Raw genomic sequence first — 18,937 nt, 5'->3', positions numbered from 1 at the left:
ATGAACCTTGCAGGCCAGGTTCCTTCACAATCCAGTAGTAAATGTTTAATAGTTTGTTCTTCTGGATTTATGCAGATATTACATAATTGGATTGCCCGGTCCCCCTGCCCTCTTTTTGCAAGGACTTCCCCGGTATGTACTACATTCAGTCTCAATCTCCAGAATTTTTTTCTGATCCTCCAAACCAGGAACTTTATCAGATATTTATTGAGATGTCCTAATTCTGTATCCTCTTTTTGGATTTGATTTGGGTTTTTCACAGATCGTATTTCATCAATAGTGTTTATCCAGTCCATCTTGTCCCATTTTCTTTTTGCTTTTACAGGATTCTCAATTATTGTTTCGATATCAATGTTCATTTTCTCCAACCATTCTTTTACTTGATGGTCGAGGTTCTTTAGCATTTTCGATTTATTATTCCCATGGTGGGCTCTAATATCTGGATATAATGATCCTTCTTGGGCCAATAAAATCAAGCGAAAAAAGGGAGACCAATTTCCATCCGACCTGGCCTTTCATGGATTTTAAGCCCAATTCGAACGTGATGTTTGTCACGGGAAGGCACATTGGCAACCCTAGAAAATCCTTCCACAACACACCCTCCCATCTTTGCCAGTTCTCTTCCCAAATCTGCGGTTTTGCTTCTATGCCATAAAGGAGAATTGGGATGACTTTGGCCTGATAGAATTTTATTAGAGGACACATAGAGAACCCACAATATCTCATCAAGATTTTTTTCATTCGAGCTGCAAGTTGTTTCATTTTCGTGAGAATATCATGTTCTACCTTATGGGCAACTGAGGATGCATATATTTTATAACCAAGGTAAGTTAGATCTTCACCTCTTGGAATTTACTGACCTCCCATCTTCCATTATTGGAATTTGACCTTTTTACTTATTTGTCAGAATACCATTATCTTTGATTTTATGGGTTTTATGGCTAAACCATTTTCTTCCGTGTAACAATGTAGTTTACTCAAAATGCCTTGAAGCCCAATTGCTGTCTCAATGAGTAAAACTACAGCATCCACATAGGCAAGCCAGTGGATTTTAACACCATTTAACATTGGACTTGCCAATGCAGATGAATCAAGGTACTCTCCCATATCAGAGAGATAGAAATTGAAGAAGAGAGGCACTCCTAGACAACCCTGCCTGACTCCCCATTCGACACCCACTGGGTCCGATAGGTGCCCCTCCTCGTCCAACTGAACTCTAACTGTAGTATTCCTATGAAGTTCTATGAGCATATCCATGATTCTCTCTGGTATGCCCTTTTTTCTTAATTTTTGCCATAGTCTGCCTCTATCCAATAGGTCAAAGGCTTTTGAGAAGCCCAACCAAGCCCCATAGAGTTCTTGTTCCCCTTTCTTTCCTGTGTTCTCAGTCATAACATTTATTACCACTCCATTTAACATTGTGGACAAACCCCTCCTAAAACTCATCTGGCATTTCGAAAGGACTCTCACTCTTCTTTCCCAGGCTTCAAGCTTGCCCATCAAAATCCTCATAAATATTTTTCTTTCTATGTCAAGGAGGGCGGTCGGTCAGTAGTTGGTCGCCGCAGTCCGATCGCCCCACCTTGAAAAGTGGAATGACAATGGCAGATTTCCAGGACACTTGGAATTCTTACTTTGCCATAATCTCCTTAAACTGCCAATTCAAAAGCCTAGCCCATAGAGATGGATACTTTTTTAACACCTGATAGGTCAGACCATTTAGCCCTGCTGCCCTAGAAGAAGAGCTGCTCCCAATTAGATTGATGCTATATTGCTCATCAAAAGTGAGACTCCAGACCACATCCCTTTTCTTCTGTATAATGTTTTTTTGCGGTTTTCCAAAAACCTCCTTCAGCTGCATAATCCAATCTACTTCGGATACTAGGCTACACTGCTTGGATTCCATTTTCCCTTCCAGTTGATGAATCACAGCCCAAAAATCTCCCGAATCTCTCCTTCCCAATTACTTCAACATATGTTAACTATCTTGTTGAATTCTCCAGATTTTCCTAGACACCGACCAAGATTTGTAATTCTGCACGCGGGATCTGGATTCCTTTCTCTTCTTAGGCCTAAACAGTTAAAGAGGTTTCTGGCCTACTCCCAGTCTCTGAAAGACCTCTCTCAGAGTATCTGGAAGTAAAGCCAGTGGGTTTTCCCAGCACTCCTTTTCAGGAACTACTAAATCTCCTGAATTTGTCATGACTGATATTTGTTTTGGCTCTTTGAGGCCTGCTTTAGATGTCCATTTTGATGTGAGTACTGCAGGCTTCCCATTCCCAATCGGTTGGGAGGTGAAGATTGAGAGGTTGTGTTTCTTTAAATCCAAAGCAGCTCCAGTTATTGCTTCATAACCTTCTCTAGATGATAATCCCACCTCCACTGCCAAAGGCTGGTCATGATCTGGGAAGCGGACATATTAAATGTCATGTGTATTCAGGAGATATAGGCTGGCTACTTTCTTAAGCATGGATAGGATCACTCCCCTGCACAGCGATTTTATATTATTTCTATTTGAATTCAGAGAGAGCCTAATTATTGGCATTGCGAATGTTGAACTTCTCTAATTCTCTCTTGATTCTTGCTGAACTGCACTGTGCGGTTGGTCCATTATTAAATCCGAATGATCTGGGGGTGGTGTCTATTCTTCTAGGTTTACCTTCTCCATTATAATCTATTTCAATCATAATACACTTCCCTTCTCCCAGCCTGATTTCTTCCACTTGATCAATTAAGTCTGCCTTTCTCTGCCCAAAGTTCAAAATTCAAAAAAATTGGGGGGATTTTTCTTTTAATATTTGATGGACCCTCAATGACTGATTCTACAGTTTGGTTCTCTACTTATGCCTTCTGCTTTATCCTCAAGAAAATTGGGGCTATTGGCAAACCTCCTCTAGTCGTTGAATTGACTACTTTATCCTTTCTTTGAGGAGTTATTCCAGCTTCGTCTTGAGTTTCTTTGGATGTCATGTTTATGTTCGCTATTCCTGCAGAAATTCCATTTCCCAGGCCCTGATTCTCTGTTTATAGACCAATGCTCACTTTTATGATCCCTAACTTCTCTCTGATGTCATTCTGAGTTGGCAGCTCATTCACTTGTTGACTGGGCTTACCCATTTTAATCTTTGAAGTCTTTATTCCACTCCCATTGGTCTCTCTCAAAGATGTTGTTGTAAAGTTTAATATTTCATCTTCCTCCGTCATTGTCGCCATTGAGGCCCTAGTAAGTGTTTTCACAAACAATGTTGATTCTGATTTTTTATATTTTGGTGTTTTCTGATTTTTTTTGTTTGTTTTTGTTTCTCTTGATGGATCCTCCCTCTTTACATCTTCTCTTCCTCCGTGCCTCTCTCTTCCTTTTCCTTCTTCTGCCTATTGATTGGCGACGGTTGGATTCTTCAACCTCGATAACAGAGGATTCACTTTCTTTGCCTTGATGGTTCTCCAGAGGGGTTAACTTTGGTAAGTCTGTATCTTGCTTATCTCCCTCCAAATTTGCCAGGCTCCTGAATTCTTCCCGGACTGATTCAGACAATGGTGGATCGTCCATATGTGGATTGAGATCCTCCTCCTTTGTTCCTGTGCTCTCACCCCCTCTTCCTTCTTTCAGGTCATTTATTTGCTTCAAAATGTTCTGCAGCAATTGATGGTTTATATCGTCTTCTTTCTTTTTTTCAGCTTGTACCAAATAGATTGCTGATAGATCTATGCCTTGTTTGGTCACTTCGATTTTTAGGTCTGTTAGTTTTGGAGTTATGGTAGAGTTTATTGCATTGCTGCATCCCACCACGGCACAGTCTAAATTGGATAGTTCCTTTGTTAGTTCTATCAATGTACCCGCTTGTGTATGCACCTCCCCTCTCAGTAATTCAAAAACCGATACCAAGGAGTTTAGCCCATAGTTGAGAGCTGAGAGAGTACTTTCACTTGTCTGGATATCAGAACCCCCTTCTTGGAATAGGAGCGGGTTTCAGAAATCTTCTCCTTGAGTAGTAATTTCCGAGTCTTTTCCTCCCTCTGTCACTAGGACAGGGTTGTTACTCATGTCCTCATCAGAGATATTCACTTTTCCCATTTCATTTGAGGTTTCCTCATGGATGAGTGATGACAGTGATATGATCTGTCTCGTCTATCTTTCCTCACTAAATGTATTTTATTCTGGTTATTTAGTGATACCTCCTCGTCATTTACACTTTTGCTTCTTTTCTTCCCAAAGTGGTCTTCAATTAACCTTTGGATTTGTTTCGTCGTAACTGTATATTCCGACCCCTTTTTCCAGTTGTGTCGGATGGGGAAGGACTCTGATTCCAACTCTCCCCCCATTTTCGCTGACAGAGGGACTTTGTCTTGTTCCCTGAGCAGTGGCTACAGCTGCACTTGTGGGACTGGGATCGCCCTGATTTTCTTTCCCCCTTAGAGGTTTTGCCAGCTCTTCCCATTCTGGAGCTCTTGTATTTTTATATATGGGATTGCTACGCAATTTCATGGTTTTCCCCTTACCGTCTTTGATACTAGACAACCAATCAAAGGTGCTCCAGTCACTGAGATAAGTCTTATGGCACTTCCCGTATTTTTTTTTTTAAGTTTTCAAAACGCTGTGCCGTTAGTAAGTATTGTCCGTTTTAGTCTTTTTCTCTCTTCGAGACTAATAAAGAATGTGGGGCCCAGCAAGGATTTTTTCAATGATACATCTCTGGAGGGGATAGCTTCACTCACCGCCCCTCTCAATTAATGTCAGAAATGTCAAAGGTGCATCAAATCTGAAACCTGTTTGCTCAAAGGCTTCAAAGAGCCCACAGTCACAACCAGGAAACCAGTAGGGGTACGTGTAACAGTATGATACAACACACCTCCATACACTAGTAATTCAGCTAATTCAGCTGACAGAGATAGTTGCAATCACTAATCTGACTATACCTCCAGTAGATACAGGTACACTTGAGTATATATAGAGTATATATAGCATGTAGTAGTAATATTAAGCACAGCAAAATAGCAAAAATGCAATGCAATGCATAAGTACTTCCAGTGCCTTCAATACTGTATATCAGGCACTGTCTACCAATATCTACACTCCAAAGCCACAGCTATAGTGGAGACAGACAATCCCTGCTTTCTTACTGCAATCCAGGGGTAGGAGGAAGCTTCGGACTACAGTCCCGGTCCCGGTCTAAGGACCTCACTGAAGCTAAAATTCCCCTTGCATGCTCGCTCACTTCATCTCTGGGCCCGGACGATGTTTACACGCTCCTTACACGGGCAGACTTGCCACTCCTATCTTGCTGTGCTTCCAATGGCCCGTCTCCTAGACCACCGCAGACCACCGTAAACTGTGTGGTTCCGAACCACCTCAGCCAACAAACGCTTCCACTCTGCTGGGATTAGAGAAAGGAACCTTGCATGTAAAACACATACAGCATCACTTGGTTGTCAAGCCGCACTGAATCGTCAAAAACACAGCAACAGCCACTTCCGACAACCCCTTTGTGAAGTCAAATTAAGCTGTAGGGTTCACTCGGGAGGATAGCTCAGTGGCAATGTGCGCACCTTGGAAGCAAGACGTCACAGAGCAACACAGGTTCGATCCCCGGGTCAGCGCTTAGAAATCTCTGGGTATTAAGCACGTTATAAATAACCTATCATATCATATCACTCCTGGTGGTGCCCTTCTGTCAATTCCTTTAAGTTTCAGCTTTCCAACTATGCTTCCCCCAGAACCCAAAGACTTTGGTTTTCCAGAAGCTGCTCTGCGAGTCATGGGAATAACACTGCTGGATCGCTAGTCAGCATTGTTTATGGTCAGAGCTACGACGGTATCTGAACTTCTGACTTTCATTCTTGATTAAAAAAACATTCTTAGCAAATGCTTTCGCTTTGGTTTGTCTTGCGCCTGTCCAAGAATTTCTCCTCTAGCCGCACAATACGAATGTCCCGGCCATCCCTCGCAATCGTGGCCCATGTTCCAAAAACCAACAAAATAGAATCAGACTCCTATTCCATTTTTATTAGCTCAAGTAGTCAGGAGATGGCAATTTGCGCGCATGTTGCCTTGCTTGGATGTTGTAGCTATTTTCAGGCTCCTTCTCCGGAATTGAAGCCTGATTCCCTGTTTCGCATGGTCACCATGGTAGGCATAGAAAATATCATAGAAAGTTGATAGGACAGACATCTGAATGTATCATTGTTGTTGCAGGGGTGGTCCATCAACACAAGGTTATCTAGCATGTAATAGCTCTAAAATGACTGCAGTTAATCCAAGAAACAGATGGAGCTATCAAATGAACCATAACTGATTTAATAGCTTGTATAGGTTATTTTAGCAGATCATTGTTTTTATTCTAGAACAGTGTCATTGTATTGTGTAGTTTAACTATTTTATTTGTGTGGTGTTTATATTTTCTAAAATGGAAATAGGAACATTCTGAAATAAAGTTTAATCTGCTCTAACCTAATTTGAATGCTTTCATCTTCCAAGTAGATTCACTATATTAATAGGTGGCAACATATTATGTCCTACTTCTGGGCCCCATCACCTGGCAGGGTCATCCTTACAGAACAAAATGCATTTAATCATGGTACTTATTTAGTGGGAATTAAGTTCTCAAGGAACAAAGTCTGAAATTTGAGAAAGAGATAGAGAGCCAATGACAGAGACAGGCAGAGAGAGAGAGAGAGAGAGAGAGAGAGAGAGAGAGAGAGAGAGAGAGAGAGAGAGAGAGAGAGTGTGTATGTGTGTGCGTGTGTGTGTTGCAACCATAAACATCACCCTCATCACGCCTACACAGAGGATAGTACCCGTTCTACATTCCATTTCTACTAGAATTAAAAAAGACCTCAAGTCGTGGGAGGAAGGAAAGCCATGCTTGAATTTTCGTTTTCTGGAAATAGAAACAATGGCCCTCATTACAGTTTGCTGGTCCGGTAACAACGGTACCGGTCAGCTTGCTGGTACCGTTGTTACCGAACCGGCAAAATACGAGTTGAAACTACCGACACCCGCGAGCAGACGCGGACGGTACCAAAGACACTGTCATTGACCATGCCGGTTCTACGGGCGTCCCCATTCCCATTGAGCTCTATCGGGCTCAAATGGGAATGGGGACTAATACATACTGGCACCCGGCAATGGGGATGTACCGGGTCCACCGGGGCTGAAATGCCCCAGTACATCCCCATTGCCGGGTGCCGGTGAAAAAACAACTCCGGCGGCAGCCGTGCCGGTAATCACGAGCATGGCTACTGCCAAAGTCGTAAGGAGGGCAAATAGGTTGGGTGGGACTTCAGATTTTTTTAATGTACCCAATGGACAATTTTACTTGAGCACCTCTGTAACTCGAATAGTTACACTTATGCTAGTATATTTCCTCTGTGCTACCATCAATCTGAGAACATCAAACCTAACCGTTAGGTGTACCTGCCATGGAGTGTATTGAGACCTTTTCGAAACATCAAAGTGCTGAGGGTCAAAAGAACCCCCGAGGCTCTCATTCATTATTTTAACTGCAGAAAAAGAGTTAGGTGTTGGTGCCAGTGCCTATGTGTGGTCATTGCTGTGTATCGAAGGTTCAGGCAAAAGGATGCTGATAAAGACTTTTCTAACAATGTTGGGAAGATCACATCATCCTTCTGTACACCAGTTCACATATCTGCCAAATGAAGCCCCCTCACAAGCAGGCTCGCCCAGTTTAGCTTGTTTTCAGAACCCCCCTTAAAGCCAACGGGCCCTGCAGTTTTCTGAAATGCCTGACATTAAAGCTTCTTACCATGGCTGCCACGAGCTATAATGTAAAAAAAATGTCCTTGTGATTTAATTTTGTTTTATGCTCTTGTCTTTCCAGCCATCCATTTTTCCGTGTTACTGAGCAATTGGCTTGGTAATGAATTTATTTCAATCCTGGAGAAGAAGATGCAGAGGCATGAGCTCAGAGTGCAATGGCATTAATGCAGACCTGCGGTCAGCAGGAATTATCTTTTTTATGTTTCTGCGATTTATGGTCTTGGCTTCCTCCAACATCGAGTCAGGAAAAATATAAATTCATGTTGTTGATCTGATGGGTGTCCGACTCCTCACTGCAGAGGAATGGCTGTGTTTTCAAGCAGAAGTCAAGGTATTAGCTGTGGGTGAAAAGGCTCCAATATTTTCAGGAGGGAGTTCTTTATCACTCTGCCAGACAGCCAATTGTTGCTGCAAACCCCACGAAGTTTAATACATGTTTAGGGAACATCGGAGTAAGCCGCAAGCTAAGCATGTGTGAGTGAAACTGATGATTCAACTATTGATCGAAAGCAGATTCAAAGCACCAGCCGTCCTGCAGTGTGACCATAACATCTGCTGCACGCATTCTCCAGCAGCTGCTCTCGTTTCTATTTCAGATGTCGGAAAACTATGCAGCTCATTTAAAAATGTGGACATTTAATAATAATAATGGCCTGTTTTTTTTATTGTTTTTTTTTTTTAAATCGTGCTCAGAACGTAAAGTATGCAAAAGCTACAGAAACAATATTATTACTGAAACTCCAACAATAATAATAATGCTACGAAGGTGAAGAAGAAGAAAGAAAGGTTTGTATGTATACTTTCATGCCCGATGACTCCCACTTCTAAGCCCTGCAATGATATGTGTTAATATATATTACACAGCCCACGGTAGTGGCTGTGTAGTTATGGTTAAATTGCTAATCCCATAAAAAGAGCACTTTTTGGGTGGTTTATAACTTCGCTCCCCAGGACGGATCCTCACCAAACTTTGCAAAAAAAAGTATATGGCCCACTCTGAATAATTTTTCTGATTTTGGTGAGGTTTGGTCCGGGGGTGGGGGGGGGTTCAAAGTTATAGGGTGGTCCCAAAATTTCTTTTTTCCCCATAGACATAATGGGTAAAAACTTTGCGCACGCCTACAGCTCAAACCGCTGGACGGATATCCACCAAATTTTCAGCAGGAGTGGCGGCTTAGTCCTGAAAGTGTGCTTTTGTTAATTTGGTGTAAATCCATCTAGTATTTCTTTTTTTTAATAACCAAAATGTGTAAGGCAAACAAATTAGTGATATCTATGTCCGCTCCGTGGACACACTTCCCTGTTCGCTCCGCGGACAGGACCTCGATTGGCCAATCGGCTTGCGTCATGTCCTAGGACACGCAACATATCCGCCGATTGGCTGGAGTGAGGCGTGAGGTGTGTCACATTGTTTCGATGCGCCCAGCATCTTGGGTCCGCCGACAGTGTGGCGGCGAACAGAGGCAAAATGCAATTTAGGGGAGTGTGTTGGTGTGCAGAAGTGCTTGGGGAGGGTTGGGGAGTAAGAGATGGGTCAAATACTGTATTTGATAGGTGGCAGGTGCCAGGTGCCCCTGATTTGTTTGCCATGTCTGCGATCTTATCGGCTGTCTGCAGACATAATAAATGCACTATTAGCTATTTTACTTTAGTATGATGTTGGTTTTGGGTTGTTAGTAGAGGATTGTTTGTAAATAATATCCCCTATAAGCAGCACACATACCACAGTCAAAATGTTCGGTAGTATAGGTGTGTCATTCTGTGGTGGTTGTGGCCAGGACCTAGAGTCTTGGGTGCATGGCCGAAGCCTTCAGCCATGCACCCAAGACTCTAGGCCCTGGCCACAACCACTGCAGCATAACACACCCATAGAATCAAACACCCATCAAATATCCACAACCCAAAAGTTTGTGTACTGTTTCATTTGTAGAGTTTGTATGTGAAGGTTTGGCTAGGCTATGCAGTTAAGATTGTAGAGTTTGTAACAAGGACTGCAGTGTTTGTGAGTCTATTTAATTTATACTTACTAGTTGTATTTTGTGTGGTTGTATGCAGTTTTTTCATGACATTTCTGAATTTTTTTACCCTCATATTTAGTACTTTACAGGTACTATAGTTCAATCCAGTGTACATGCTGGATTAAAAAAAAAACTATGTTGTGGTACAATACATTTCTTTCATTGTTTTACTGTTTATTTCTTGTTTCTTGTTAATCTTCTATCTGTTGGCTTGTTGCAGATTTTTGGGGCAATTAGATACTGGTTGGCATATTCTAATTGTTTATTTCTACTTTTATGCTATTCGTCAATCTGTTTGGTTGTTACAGATTTTTTTGGGCAGTTAGATACCTGTTGGAGTATTCTAACTGTATATTTCTTGTTTGATTTTAGTGGTATTTATTTATCTGTTTGCTTGTTGCAGAATCTTGGGGCAGTTAGATACCTGTTGGCGTATTCCAACTGTGTGTTTCTTGTTACATATTAGTGGTATTTATTTATGTGTTTACTTGTTGCAGAATCTTGGGGCAGTTAGATACATGTTGGCATACTCTAACTGTGCACAGTTTTGAAGTTGAAGTTTTGCTTATGTTCATACACAGATTATCTATTACATTTTGGTTTTAAGAATATTAAGTAAGTGTTTACAAGATTTGCTGGCAATTTCTGCTTTAGAGTAATGGTACTATCATTACATTCAAACCATCTACAATTCTTTTTTATATATGCAGTGTAGTGACCTGCATTGGTTGTGGCTCCTGCGTGGTAGAATATACCTATCGTTGTGAAGGTTTTCTTACAAAGTGATACTTGACCATGTTTGAATCCAGTCAGCTTACAGTTGTTTTTTGTACCATCTGCATTGTAACATAAAAGCATTACTATTACATATTTACCATGTGTCTATATTTGTAAGGTGGCGCGATTATATTATATGTCATATGATTTTTGTTTGCTCTGCGTAGGAAATCGTGTAAATCTTCCCATGCATATTCTGCACAACTTAATGTAACAAACCAAGTGGGTAGGCCAAGGTTTTCTATCATACAGCGTACATTTCCATGACGTCGGAACCAGTATTCTTTTGTACCACGCATGTTTGCTAAAAGATTTGTAATAATTGACTGTAAAACGTCATCTTTTTCTTGCACTTTTTGTAATAATTGCGTAGCTGACATATTTTGAAAATGGGTACCTGATTTTAATATGTGTGCAACTCCGTAGCATGGAGTTGCTAGTTCACTTTCAAAGAGAAGGTGGAATATGCATTCCACAATTTGTCTGAATCTGGGGTCATCAGAATACATTCGTAAAGAGCGATATTCTGATGCTGTTATTTGTGCGGGTCTATCATCGTACCTTCCTCCTTTTCCAGTAGGAAAGAGTAGAAGAAAGGCCCGCGCTTCTATACTTTTTTCCCATATGCTGATTGGAGATCCTTTGGCTTGTTGCATCTTGTACATTTCCAGTGCATCATCTATAGTGTCTTTAGAGTGTAAAGGATGAATTGTATAATGGTCTATACTACTGGATTCTGTAGCAGGATTTAGAAGTTCAAATTGGCCAGTTTCTGGTGACTCTTGAATTATTTCAATGGTTTATCTCAGGTTTTCTTCAATATTAATGTCTTTGTAGTATTCATTGTTGTTTTTTAGATATTGCAGGGCATGTCTAACTTTATGTAAGTCAACAAGTGTTGCCAAATTCTTTTGTCTTTTGTAGGTACGCCATTTAATGAGACAATTACAGATTGATCTATTGGCCGTTGCACTCCTAGAGTGTGTACATGTTCCTTGAGATCTAATGGTAAATAAACTACTTTGCCACAAATGCCTTTCACTAATTCAGAGGGAGGTAATTAAGCTGTTTTTGGTTGGAGGCGTATTATTGCTTGAAATGGGTGCAGTGTTTGAATTATGATGCTCTCATATAAATTTAGTTGTTGCAGGGCTTTTGGTAGTGCAAATAATTCCAAGTTATTTGTGATAGCATGTGAATGTGTTTGGTTATTGTCAAGTTTTGCAGTACAGTAATTGCAAAGTATTAAGGGGTCAGTAATGTCGTATTTGTTTTCTGCTATAAGATAGAGAGCTAATTGGAACCATTTGGAATCTTCATTGTCTTCTATTTTGTACGTTATGGCTACAGTTTTTATGGTACTTTTATAAGAAGTCCTGCAGCACCACACACACATGGTTTGGTACTGCAGCTGAGGTACTTTTAAACTTTAGTATTTTTTTTTTTGTATGTGTTCAATAGAAGGTTGCTATTTGTACAGTAGTTGCTAGTTTGTTGTACATCTATTGCATTTTGTAAGTGGCTTTCAATTCTTAAATATTTTCTCTGGATATGCTCTATTTCTTCGAGTAGTTGTTTGGCTGTACCAAGTAGAAGATTGTTATTTAAATTGGCTAGTGCTAAAGCAGGACTTTTAGCATGGTAGAGTTTTTGGACATCATTTTGATATGATGGAAGGTGCTTTTGCAGGTCCTGAAATGCAGGCTAATGAATCTCCTTCTAGTCCTGTGTATTTGCGCACTGGACAGGCATCCATGTTTTGTAGTAGTTTCATTTTGAATTTGTCTTTGCTTTTTACATATTGATTGAGGAATTGGCGTAAAGATTTGAAAGATTTGTTGGCAATGTTACACATTGATGTGCACGACCATTTGTAGACTGATGGTTATTAATTGGCTTATGTAGAGAAATGTTGTGTCTACCATTAGTATCACTGTCTTCACTCATTTCATCTCGTGGGAAATTTTCTTCCAGCCATTCCAAAGTACTGGATATTTCTTTGTAAAAAAAAAAAAGAACATTAGTTTTAGTGTACGTAATACTGAAAATGTATAAATATATGAAATAAATATTGTGTACTTACCAGTTTCTTACAAACATTTGGTGTTACTGCTGTGTAGGGATGCTCTTGCTTTTTGCTGCACAGTTTCTGTGAGGTAATTCTGTTGGAGGCATATTTATTTTGTTTTGGTATATTCCATTATATTGGAAACACTATTTCAGTGAATGGTTGGTGTCATACATATACAGTTTCCACTTCTTATTTGCTATTAAATATAATGTATTTATGTGGTGCTTTTTGAACATGTTCAGTGTTTTTATTTTATTATACAATAATGTAAGATACCCCCTGAGTTTTTGGATAGTGTTGATGGTGACCTCACCCGTCCGCGGCAATGCACGCGGTCTGCGGACATCAACATTACTAGCCGGGCACGGGGTTCAGTATTTTCTATGTTACATGTATGTAAGTTAAGGGATTCTTAGTAAACATTTCTAACATTTACATCATCTATATCTATATTCAGTGAAAAAAACTTTGTTAAAGGGACGTTATGGTTCCACGTAAAACCAAAATACTCTTGTAATTCGCCAGTTATGGTACACTAAGCAACCATAACTCGCGCCACCACTGTGCACTGCTAAGACATCACTGATGACATCACATATGCATTTACTTTTCATGAAAAGTCTGTACAAGGGATTCTTATAGTAATGTTGATAAAAAAAAGTGTGAAGGAAAATTGGAATAAAAATCATGAGGTACGTAGTGCATTAAGTAATGCATTGAAACAAATACCATTCTATTATCAGGTTTTTTCCAGTATACTGAGCAACTCATATAGAAACTTAGGCATTGAGTGCAACATACATGATGGATGTGCAATATTTTTAATCTTACCATGTTGAATAGTGAAATGATAAATGATTTTCATTACAGTTTTATCTACTGTGCAACATTTAATAACTAGCTAATAAAACCCACTTACTACATAATTGCATTATTCAAACAAATCATAAATAACAACAACACGTACAAATATGAGCATATACAGGAAAAATGAAATAAACAACAGTATTACCAGCCAATCTTCATATCCCAACTGATTAACTTTATGCACAGAAATGATCTCTCTGCTTCAAAGCTACTAATTCACTATGTATAAGTATCATATAATGAGACTGGACCCTAAGGAGCGTAGTGTGCATAGAATGTATACAAATATGAGCATATCCAGGAAAGTAAAGTAATACAAAAAGGCAGATCTATAGTAAAGTGTTGATAACCTTACTGATTACCTTTATACACACAAAGCACTGATGTTTTCCAAATCTGTGGTTTCTCCTATGTATATGTTTCATATGCTGTGAGTGAACCCCAAGTGAATTACTGTAAGAACATATTTAAAGTATAACTCTACAAATATAGTACTTGAATATGAATTATGAATATATGAATTTTTAGTTCCTAACTGTTACTGGCCTAGATATGTCATTAAAGGAAAAAAGAGGGAGCCAGACATGCAATGTCATCAGTGATGTCATCAATGACATTTGTGATGTCATTTTTGATGTCTTGGGTGTTATTCTTAGCAGTGCACGGTGGTGGCGCGAGTTATGGTTGCTTAGTGTACCATAACTGGTGAATTTCAAGGGTTTTTCTGTTTTACGTGGAACCATAACGTCCCTTTAACACATTTTTTTCACTGAATTTCATAGGATTTTAGTAGCGCAACTTAACCATAACGTCCCATTCCTTTTTTTCACTGAATATATATATGTGTATATATATTATGGTAATCAGTTTATTGAACTGGGAAGGATGAAGGGTTGAGTTGGTTCCATATTTAAGCTTTATAGAACTAGACGAGTTATTATGGTCCCTGTTAAATTAAAGTCCCATGTGCAACACAAAACTCCAGGTGCAGAGCGTAGTCTATACATCTGTTATTATCCTTTGGGATGAAGTGTGGGCGGAGGCAATCTACCCAGAGTGGTTGCTGGAAACTGGCTTGTTTCCAGCAACCACATACAGCTTGATGAAGAAGGAAGGACGGTGTTAAGATTGCAGCATGGGTGGGGTACTGCCTATCAAGGAGAGTGTGTGGATGTTGGGCGGTGATGGTCAAAGATTCAGTAAGGGAGACATTCATCCAGCATCCATGAGCTAAGGAGGAGGGTTCGGTGGCAGGGAATTCACTGTACCTAGTTCACTGTACCTGGGCCGCATCCACAGTCATGATAGGACTACAGAGGAGAGTTTGGTCATGGCTCAATTTTGACACCTGAAAGGGAGTAAAAACCGTGGCGTTTCTGATCTGTGTTGAAATAAAATGATGCAGGCAGTTTTGTTTCTGAAAGGAAGGCCTGGTAATCAGACCTTCCATTGAAAATGCCCCCTGCCAAGATTATAGCACACACAGGTGCCTGGCTGTAACTATTCGAATGACAGCTCTGCTGTGGCACAGTGCAAGTTCAAAGGTGACATGTGTATCCCTTACAGCTGCTGGAACATCATGTCAATGCTGGATGCGGTTGCAATGTTTACTTCTGTACCTCTGATTTAGGTTATAATCATTCTCTGCCTTAATGAGTCTGGTGACAGGCCAATCTCTAAGTATAAGCCATGCCACATTTGTGGCATTTTGACTGATAAGAGCACACAAGTATGAAGGTCACACCAGTGGCAGCCTGATGAGGAGATCATAGATGTGACAGGACTGATGTGTATTGACATTTGGGCTGAGTGTTTCCACAGCTCCTTTGTGAAACAATGGCCAGGATGCTACCTCCTTAGATTCCCTAGGAGGAAAGCACACATCTTACCACAGGACAGAGAAACCTCCCCAGGAAATCTCCTGGTTATGGTGCTGCAGAGGCAGCACTGTCATGAAGCCAGCCTCACATTAGGGTGCTAATCACTAGAATGGCACAAAGTCAGCAAACACAGGAAGGGGGCAAGATAAGAGTAGCCAGAGCAGAAAGGGTCCCACCATCTTTCTAACTGTTATGGTTTTCTTCTCTTTCCTGTCCATCCTTTTCCTGCAAGCAAGGCATATGGGTTGTAGGTGATGTCATAAGGTAAAGGGAAATTGTTACTACAGCATGGATTGTACCCCTTACAGCAGGCTTTCCTTGAACCAATCCCCGCTGGATCAATCCCCTGTGGTTGTTGTCCTTCAAAAGGAGATGGGCACCATTTTATTATTTGATTAATCTTTAAACATGATGAAGAGGGAGAATGCACTTTTGGATCTCTGTTAGGAGTGCAGTCAATTCCCGAGTCCTCTACCATAGAGGTGAAGATGGAAGGTTTCCTAGTTAGAGATCGGTCCCCTAACTCTCCTCAAGGAACAGTGCAGGTGAACTGATTTGGACGAAGGCTTGCCACTCAGCCAGCTACATTGAAACCAGCCTCTTTACTGGAGGTGAGAGAATACACTGTATGTGCCGGCCAAACTCTCTGGACTGGCAGTGTAGAGCAAGAAGGGTTCACCTTGCCATGGAGCCTGTGAACTAGTACTCACAGCAAACCAGAGGTCCAATAGAGACAGTAATCCTGTTTCACTGCTTTGAACCATTGTCAAGCTGAATCGACTTTGTGTGATGCCCTTAAAGCTTACACAGTACCTGCAGGCTGCTTTTGGCACCCCACCAACTTCAAGCTGCTTACTTGCTTCTTCAAGCCATTTTAAGGTTGTCTAATACCAATGACAATCACTGCTGCCTCGACTCTAGTCCCAGCTCACCACTGTGGAAGTACCCAACTCGCTTTATTTTCAGCATCATATCTATCCAACAGAATCTCCACTCAACTCGACTCAACCACTGATTTGAACCACTGGAAGCCATTGTCACACTTATCTACTTGACCTGGTGGAAGTATTGTTTCAACATGACTTAACCGTCGACTTGCTGCTGGATCAATGCAATTTGACCTTTCTTGACACCAGCTTTACAACAGGAAAATGTGATGAAGCCTAGCTCGACATTGTCGAGCACCCAAGACCAAGAAAAAATATATTGTGAAGTGGCCCTGTCCTGCTGGTCTACCTTTAGGACCATAGTGACTTCTATGACGCTCTTCTCTGAATTTGTTTTACAGGACACGTTCTTGAACTTTGACAGTGTGCTGATTGAGTGCCTGAACAACCCGACTCATTTACCCACAGTGAGACTCTACACAAGCTTGCATTTTCTGTTTTTATACATGCGTGGGATTTTGCTTGTGTTTTCAGGTAGTTATTTACTTTTTTTAATTGTATATAAAGTCTATATTTGTACAGAAACATTTTGTTCAATCTATCTTTTGGAGTCCTCAGCTGTTGTTGTTTGGGTTGCTACTGCTATCAACTCAAACCCCTTCTAAAGTGAATAGCCTGCCCTCAGCCTACATCACCACAAAAGGCAAAGAAGTTATACCAATCCGGCTGTGTATGAACTACCTTTATGATTTGAATCACAGCTGGCTTAGTATTAGTGTAGGGCTGAGTAGGGGGAGTAGTGCTAACACTAAGACTGTGTCGGCCATTTGTTGGGGATTTATGTGTGTTATGGTAAGAGATCTCAGAGGGGAGATGGTTAGTCAAGAGAAGAGGGCAGAAGGTCTTACAAGACAAAACCACCTGCAAATCTGCACTCCTACCACTGGCCTCTTGCAGACAGGTTGCATTTCACTTGTTCACATTGTCACTGTTAATCTCACTTACTCATTTCTCTCTCCCTCAAATAGATACATTGTACACCATGTGCAACAAAACAGGCAACTGTGGGTTGGCAGTCGAATGGAATGGAGCAGTCTGGAAACTTTCCTCATTACCATAAACTACATGTTAAGTGTTATGGGGGTAAAACTGCTATTCAGAGAAAGGCGGCATGAAACGTGAGGAACAAAGGCACCCAATACTCCTTCCTTAGCATTTTGGTTGGCAGGCTGAAAGATACCTCAAACCTAATTCTAACATGTGCAGGTGCTGTGTTCATGGGCCTGCTAGGAATTTTGACCTACATGTGTAGTGCAATGTGTTTTTCAGGTGTTCGTCAGCTGCTTGGGGCAGTGGCCAGAACCCTGATTGGTTCGTCAAGTGGTATACCCTGCTGTCTCCATAAACCTCAAAATGTTCTCACAGAGGGCACAAAGCCAGATGCCAAAATTAAATTCTCCCCACTATCAATAACCACAACTCTCCAGAGGGTGCAGTGGCAGAGGGAAACATGTACTAAACGATAAAGCAATCATGAATGCAAAAGTAACTTGCTGACCAATAACTGTAAATATGCAGTAACGCAAGGTAGATCAGATACATAGAAGCTTGCTATAGAGGACTATATAACGTGGCTAGGATGGCCATAATTAGAAAATGTATGCCAGATCATGTTAATATTCAATTCAGCTACCTCATTAACAGAGCTGGGTTGTAGTGTCAGGGGATGCTGGAAGAACAGCTTTGTGTGCAAAACAAAGAGGAGTCTATGTTGTCTTAGGATCAACAATGCTATTTTTAAGGAATAGCTGCAAAGCACGAAGGGAGGCAGATGAACGAGACAGATTAAAGAAGAAGAAAATATCTGCAAGAGACAAGTATTGGGCAATTAAAAGTGTATAAAGTCTATACAAGGTACAGTAAGCAAGTCTCTAGATGTCAAGAAGAGCAATGACACTCAGTATAATTGAATCAAATAGCAGTAAATAGGAGGCTGAAATTGACAAATTTGCGGTCTCTTAACATGTGACTCAGAAGTAGAAAACGAGGGCTATTCAATAACCCTCGTATGAAGATAGTGATGTGCTTACACTCCCTTGAATGTCCCAGAACAGAGAGCAGACTACAAGGTCACCTACAGATGGGAAGCATTGGCTCATGGCTGGATTTATGAGAGATGATGTACTAATTGGGAAAGTGGGAAGTAATCTGACGTGATTCAAGCACCTGGATTTCGTTTCGCTTACGTGCTGCTAGCTGAGCCGAAAGTCCAAGGTTGGGTGAGAATGCCAACCAGTCAGTAGGTTTATGGGGCAACTTGCTATACAATGTTGCATCGAACAATCCGCTGCCATTTTGTTCACTATAATCCATATCATACGTATTTAGAGGCAGTTTGAGGCGTGCCTCACAGAAAACAGACAGCAAATGGTGTACTAACCCCTATGTATTCTATAAATAGACATGTTCCCCTAACCAATTCCTCATGGTAGTACGTTTTATAGTTTGCCTCGTAGGATGATGTCACAGATGACGCATATTGGAATATAAGACCTCTGTGTAATCAAGTTTGTGTGCAAGCATCAGACCAATGTCTGCCAGATGACCCTGCATGATTAAATTGAGAATAAAGTAGTACTGTGACACATTCTTTTAGTCTG

The sequence above is a fragment of the Ambystoma mexicanum genome, chromosome 10 (assembly GCF_040938575.1).
Source record: "Ambystoma mexicanum isolate Mex_15411 chromosome 10, UKY_AmexF1_1, whole genome shotgun sequence".
Classification (NCBI taxonomy): domain Eukaryota; kingdom Metazoa; phylum Chordata; class Amphibia; order Caudata; family Ambystomatidae; genus Ambystoma; species Ambystoma mexicanum.
This window is presented reverse-complemented; position numbering follows the sequence as displayed.